Source organism: Portunus trituberculatus, chromosome 25, assembly GCF_017591435.1.
Source record: "Portunus trituberculatus isolate SZX2019 chromosome 25, ASM1759143v1, whole genome shotgun sequence".
Taxonomy (NCBI): Eukaryota; Metazoa; Arthropoda; class Malacostraca; order Decapoda; family Portunidae; genus Portunus; species Portunus trituberculatus.
Window position 1 is genome coordinate 14,094,441 of NC_059279.1, and position 7,500 is coordinate 14,101,940.

Here is a 7,500-nt window from a genome sequence, read left to right on the forward strand (position 1 = left end):
TCACTGCCACATGTAACTTCCGTAGCTCTCTAACACTCAGGACTATCATCTTTTGTCCCCTTCTTTTATTCTTTGGGTGACTGAAAAGGATGGTACATTTTGGCAAAGAATTATCAGTACCTATTATAAGTTTTAGGACTAGAGAGAGAGAGAGAGAGAGAGAGAGAGAGAGAGAGAGAGAGAGAGAGAGAGAGAGAGAGAGAGAGAGAGAGAATACAAATGTTACCACAACTAAACATCCATCCGTACATACATACTTTGAACTAACCCTAATGAAACCTTAAAAAAAAAAAGTCTCACAACACAACGTTTACTGTTTTCCAAGTACGTAGAAAAATAGTATAAAAAAAAGAAGAAAAGAAAGCCTCTTAATCCTTGCTATCAGGTAAGACTCACACCATGCAGACTGTACAGCACCATAGGCCTATATTCATTCTCCAGCATCCTTCCACCATACTATTTCCCTTTCATGTCTCCGGTACAGGTTTCTCCGTGGATCTTTCTTGAATACCCTTATGAGAATTCCAGGTTTTTCCCATTTTCTATACATGACCTGCTGTGTATATTCCGGTTTCAGATTCCCTTACGTATTACTCTCTCTCTCTCTCTCTCTCTCTCTCTCTCTCTCTCTCTCTCTCTCTCTCTCTCTCTCTCTCTCTCTCTCTCTCTCTCTTGGGGGTCTTGCGTGCTACTGACGGGGAGCACCCACACCACAGGGAGTCGAGAGAGAGAGAGAGAGAGAGAGAGAGAGAGAGAGAGAGAGAGAGAGAGAGAGCGTGTGTGTTAGTTCGTGGTGTATCAAGTTTACGTGGAAGGAATAGAGAATAAAACTGTGGAGGAAGGGATATAAAAAGAGAGGAAATTTGAGAAAGGAAGGATGACTTGAAGAAGAGATGAAAGAGAAAGAGGAACGAGGAAGGGAATAGCAAAAACACGTGATAAACTGGAAACATAAGAAGTAGAAACGAGACTAGACAAAAACAGGTGAAGAGAGGATGAAGGAGAAGAACAAAGAAGGGTGAGAGTTGAAGGAAGGAAAATGAGACAGAGAAAAAAAAAAAAAAAGAACGAGAAGAAAGGAAGAAAGAAGTAGGGAATAAGTGATATGGCAATAAAATAATACAGAAAACATCATAAATACAGGAAGAAATGAAGTAAAAATGACAAAAGGAAACAGAAAATATGAGAAAGAGTAAATGAAGAAGGAAGTGAAAGATAAAGAAATGAGAGGCGAGAAGTAGGACACGGAGAGAAAGAGAGGAGAGCAAGAGAGGAGAGCAAGAGAAGAGAGAGAAAGAAAGAGGTGAGTAGGAAGGAACTGAAGGGAAAAAGCGATGGAATAACTGTTTAGTGGGAGAGAGGGAGGGAGAGGCGAAGGGAGTGAGAGCTGGAGGGGAGGGGAGAGGTGGAGGGAGGGAGAGGTGGAGGGAAAGCGTAGAAGAGCGTAACGTGACGGAGGAGAGCAAGGGAGGGAGGAGGGAGAGGGAGGGAGGAAAGGAGGTAAGGAGGGAAGGAGGTAAGGAAGACATAACGGTTTATGAATGAGGGAGAGCGGAGAGAGAGGAGGAAGGAGAGCAGGAGGGAGGGAGGGTGGGAGGCAGGAGGGACGGTGTGTGTGTGTGTGTGTGTGTGTGTGTGTGTGTGTGTGTGTGTGTGTGTGTGTGTGTGTGTGTGTGTGTGTGTGTGTGTGTGTGTGTGAGAGAGAGAGAGAGAGAGAGAGAGAGAGAGAGAGAGAGAGAGAGAGAGAGAGAGAGAGAGAGAGAGAGAGAGAGAGAGAGAGAGAGAGAGAGAGAGAGAGAGAGAGAGAGAGAGAGAGAGAGAGAGAGAGAGAGAGAGGTGACACAGTTACTAAGGAGAACAGAGAAACGAAAGAAGTGTGTGTGTGTGTGTGTGTGTGTGTGTGAGAGAGAGAGAGAGAGAGAGAGAGAGAGAGAGAGAGAGAGAGAGAGAGAGAGAGAGAGAGAGAGAGAGAGAGAGAGAGAGAGAGAGATGAAGGGGGATGGGAGAAGTTACGTCAGAGAGGAGGACGGACAGGTAGGTAAGAAGACATGAAAGGAAGAAGAAGAGGAGGAAGTGATAAGGAGGGAGGAAGAGTGAAGTGTAAAGGAGGGGGGTGGAGTGGGTAGTCTAGCATCATCTAAAAAAAAAAAATTGTTATGGAAATGTCTTACAGAAATTAATTAATGGATGTAGCTGACAGGAAGTTGTGGGTGGAATAGGAGGAGGAGGAGGAGGAGGAGGAGGAGGAGGAGGAGGAGGAGGAGAAGGAGAAGGATTGAGGTTAGTAATATAAAGTAGCTTTTGCACATGACATCATTATCACCACCACTACTACTACTACTACTACTACTACTACTACTACTACTACTACTACTACTACTACTACTACTTGTACCACTACCACCACCAACACCAATATTTTATCACAATCATTACTATCAGTACCTTGACCCTTGACTGCATATTCTGTAGCTGCGTTGAGCAAGTACTGCCTCGTCCTCCCTTCATTGTAAAGGTAATAAGAGCAGCGGAAGAAGGGAACCGCAAAACAGTCTCCATATTTCCATCTTTGCTATGAGAAAATACGTTACTTGTATGGCCTTTCTATGGGCGGCCGTCTCCCATTACCTCTGATTAAATAAAAGGAGGAGGAGGAGGAGGAGGAGGAGGAGGAGGAAATTTAAACAACGTAATAAAAATAAAAGCACAAACAGACAGACAGAGAATATCAGACAGCTAGACAAACAGACATAAAGAAAGATAACAGACAAAGAAAGAAAAAAAAAGAAACAGACAGATAAACACAAACAGACAAACAGACAGACAGACACCACAACCGCCCACACAAATACAACTGTCTCGTATTTGCCTTTCATCTTTGCAAGTCACAAAAAAAAAAAAATAAATAAATAAATGAAAATAAATAAATAAAATAATCATGCTTCTCCTACTCCTGCTCCTGCCGTCACTAATACACCTTCTGCTACGTGTCCTGCCTCCACCAAGCCTCTTAGACCAGCCGTGTTCCCTGTGAGAGGCTGCAGGTACTCTCACGGCCTCTGCTTCTTCACCGCTACCACCAGAGAGAGAGAGAGAGAGAGAGAGAGAGAGAGAGAGAGAGAGAGAGAGAGAGTAGTAGTAGTAGTAGAAGAAGAAGAAGAAGAAGAAGAAGAAGAAGAAGAAGAAGAAGAAGAAGAAGAAGAAGAAAGAAGAAGAAGAAGAAGAAGAAGAAGAAGAAGAAGAAGAAGAAGAAGAAGAAGAAGAAGAAGAAGAAGAAGAAGAAGAAGAAGAAGAAGAAGAAGAAGAAGAAGAAGAAGAAGAAGAAGAAGAAGAAGAAGAAGAAGAAGAAGAAGAAGAAGAAGAAGAAGAAGAAGAAGAAGAAGAAGAAGAAGAAGAAGAAGAAGAAGAAGAAGAAGAAGAAGAAGAAGAAGAAGAAGAAGAAGAAGAAGAAGAAGAAGAAGAAGAAGAAGAAGAAGAAGAAGAAGAAGAAGAAGAAGAAGAAGAAGAAGAAGAAGAAGAAGAAGAAGAAGAAGAAGAAGAAGAAGAAGAAGAAGAAGAAGAAGAAGAAGAAGAAGAAGAAGAAGAAGAAGAAGAAGAAGAAGAAGAAGAAGAAGAAGAAGAAGAAGAAGAAGAAGAAGAAGAAGAAGAAGAAGAAGAAGAAGAAGAAGAAGAAGAAGAAGAAGAAGAAGAAGAAGAAGAAGAAGAAAGTAGTAGTAGTAGAAGAAGAAGAAGAAGAAGAAGAAGAAGAAGAAGAAGAAGAAGAAGAAGAAGAAGAAGAAGAAGAAGAAGAAGAAGAGAGAGAGAGAGAGAGAGAGAGAGAGAGAGAGAGAGAGAGAGAGAGAGAGAGAGAGAGAGAGAGAGAGAGAGAAGTTATGACCGAAATCTGAAATCAAAAGAGAACGATTTTGACGGGGACATCTTTCGCTCCCTTTTCCATCTGTCTGCTGTCGTCACTTTCTGTACATTTCATCACCTAGGTAACCATCATTAGAGCAGGAGATCAGGTGTGGTAGGGCTAATCAGAGCAATAGCGGTAGTGGAGATGATGTCAGTAATACGTAGTAGTAGTAGTAGTAGTAGTAGTAGTAGTAGTAGTAGTAGTAGTAGAAGCACAACAACAATAATAGCAATAACAACAATGATAACAATATTAATAGCAATAATAAAAACATTAATAATAATGATACTAATAGAAACAATATTTTCTTCTTCTTTTTCTTTTTCATCTTCTTCTTCTTATTATTATTATCATTCTTCTTCTTCTTCTTCTTATTATTATTATTATTATTAGTAGTAGTAGTAGTAGTATTCATTTATTTTCTTTTACATTCTGCGTGTATCCGGAATCACAGAAAACCTTCACTATTTCCTCGCAGCATCTTTAAGTTACGCTAGTTTCTGCTGAGAGTACGTTCCCATAGAGAGACACACACCAAGATCCGCCTGACAGAATAAATGGAGCGACTCAACCTGAAGACCTCCAATGCTCCATCGTCGTCACTTGTCAGTCGTCACCGACGCTCCGCTACACTCACGTGGCTACAATCTCTATAGTGTGAACAACGCCCAACACTTCCCGCTCTGTTCCATCAACTATTTTTCTCTTAACATCAGTTCCTTGCAATTCTTCACTTTTCATCCACATCTGTTTCCTCCTTTAATAATCTTTCTACTATACTTGTTACTGTAATAATTTTTTTCGTTATGTTACATTTGCTAAGTTCTTTTGGAAGCTAATGGAGTTTTCAAGACTATTTTAACGATTATAGTGACAATTGTGAAGGATTCCGCACCTTTAACTCAAAAAAAGAAAAAAAAAAATAGAATCCACGAAAACCTGAGGCCTTTGAAAACTATCCTACTGATGGAACACAGTATTTACGAATACAGGCGTCAGTCTCTTTCCTGCGCGCAAATCTCAACCATTTCCGGCACTACCTGTGTGTTTCTATATTTCCATCTACCTATGAACTGAACTTATTTAAGAGGCAGGTTTCAAGACATTTATCCCATCCTTTTGGCCAACTCTCTCGGCCCTGTTTGGGGACAGACATCTAAGTGGACCTTTTTAATTAATCGTTTTTGTTTGGCCAGTTTTCTACTCTTTTCTACTCTTACATAAGAAAAATTATATACATTACTACACCGCCTCTTGTATACCATCCGTGTGCCATCCTTCGTTGTCTCACTCGAGCAGTAGAAATAAACACAGAAATATACAGTGCACATGTTCTCCCTTCATATAATATTAAGCCGCCTGCTACGAGTGCTAGTACTTCGCAGCTCTTAGTAATTCTCAGCAGGGCGGCGCTAAGAGGATGGAGGCAGCTTGGGTGTGAGGAGTATTAGTGGCACATAAACTTTATTCCCGTATTTTCTCTTGGGAGTCAGCAATGTTTTTCTGATGCTCCCTTAAGCTTCCATTAGCGTCATTAAGTCTCCATCCAGTGTTATTATCATTATCATCATCATCATTTTTATTATTATCACTAGTATTATTAGTACTATTATAACTATTATTATTATTATTATCATCATCATCATCATTATTATTATATACATTTTTCCCACTTTAAAGGAAAACAACAAACCGCGACAAATTACAAGTGACACAAAAACAACATAAAAATGACAGCGACAACAATAATTAATAATGACAACAAATAATAATAATAATAATAATAATAATAATAATAATAATAATAATAATAATAATAATAATAATAATAATAAATAATAATAACAACGATAACAACAATGATAACAATAATGATAATAACAATACGAGTAATAATGATAATAATGATAATAATAATGATGACAATAATGATAATAATAATAATAATAATAATAATAATAATAATAATAATAATAATAATAATAATAATAACGATGACATTAATAATAATAACAACTACAACAACAACAACAACAACGACAATAATAATAATAATAATAATAATAATAACAATAATAATAATAATGACAATAATAAAAACATACTAGTTAGATAGGAAGAAGAAGAAGAAGAAGAAGAAGAAGAAGAAGAAGAAGAAGAAGAAGAAGAAGAAGAAGAAGAAGAAGAAGAAGAAGAAGAAGAAGAAGAAGAAGAAGAAGAAGAAGAAGAAGAAGAAGAAGAAGAAGAAGAAGAAGAAGAAGAAACAGAAACAGAAACAGAAACAGAAGCATAAGTAAAAGAAGAAGAAGAAGAAGAAGAAGAAGAAGAAGAAGAAGAAAGAAGAAAGAAAACAGAAACAGAAACAAAAGCATAAGTAAAAAGAAGAAGAAGAAGAAGAAGAAGAAGAAGAAGAAGAAGAAGAAGAAGAAGAAAACCACTTAATTGCCTCTCCCCACAACAAGGAGTGGAAGACAACAGGTGGTGACCAAACACTGCCACGCCTCGACGCCTCCAGTGGATGGCCGAGTGAGTCCAACATGAAGGTGGGCAAGTGATGAGGGGAAGAGAAGTGATGAAGGCGTCAGAAAAACATCATCCAGCAGTGTGTAAGCGAACGATGTGGCTGTGGAGGGTGAAAGGAAATACGCGTCATTCATAGGAAGTGTATTTCAAGTGTGGTTTCTTGCGATGTGTTTTAGTCTTATTTTTTGTAGTAAATATGAGAGAAAGATTGTTACATATAGTGGCGCATTTCTTGTTCACTCTCCAGCCTCGTGAGCACTCATCGTTGAAATTTAAAGAGGTATGTGAGGTTCATAGGTTTTATAAGTAACGTTTACATATTTATGTATTCATTTCATAGTAAGCCTGCCTTTCGTTGCTCTCACCGTACTACTGTAACGCTTTCGTATTTCGACGAAGTGGGTTCAAATGGATTTCCAGCAGCATTAGGTCTAGCTACGCAGCATTACACAAGCTCTATCATTAGAGACGAAAACAAAACACAAGCCGCAGTATCAAGCGAGATAAATGTATAATCGACATCTATTATTATTTTTTTTTTACGTTAAGGCCTATTGCACCTATAGGCACACTTGAAAAGTAAGTAGGAAGCGTTGTTCAGCTTCCTCCCATTAGTGGCGCAGGCAATTTTATTTATAGTTGTACCCATATTAAGGCCCATACCACCACCCAAGCTCATCTTGGGTGTAACCACCTAGAACCTGGGTACCATGGTGACATGTAGGTAACTTTAAACCACTCGACAAATGGCAAAGTGTTTAAGGCTGTACGTGGTGGGATTCGATCTTACGTGTGGACGTCTGCCCGATCCCACGCTCACCACCTTATGCACTGTTCCACCGCCTCCCTATAATTGTACAAAGGTCTGGAACAATAAGAGCTGTGGGTATCGTGAGGGTGGAGAAGTGAGGCAGCAGATTCTCCAGACCAAGTAAATGATTTATTCACTGCTGATACAGGAAATGCATCACCATTGAAAAAATCGTTCATGTTATATACTCATATTCTTGTCCCCTTCAATACTGGGACTAGTTTTTACCTTAATTTTGGGGTGTGATTAGACGATTTTATTTCCATTA

At 39.0% G+C, this 7,500-nt stretch overlaps 1 protein-coding gene across 9 annotated transcripts in view; it reads right to left on the reverse strand.

Annotated features, from left to right (window-relative positions):
• The window catches only part of LOC123508920 (rhodopsin-like), a 56,160-nt gene that overhangs the window by 35,506 nt on the left and 13,154 nt on the right, over positions 1 to 7,500 (reverse strand). Inside the window, exon 2 of one of the 9 annotated variants that reach the window (XM_045262950.1) lies at positions 2,446 to 2,572. The exons of the other annotated variants lie outside the window; for them this stretch is intronic. The gene's annotated coding sequence lies outside the window, so the exon portion shown is untranslated. The remainder of the gene's footprint in view (positions 1 to 2,445; positions 2,573 to 7,500) is intronic. 9 annotated transcript variants of the gene reach the window in all.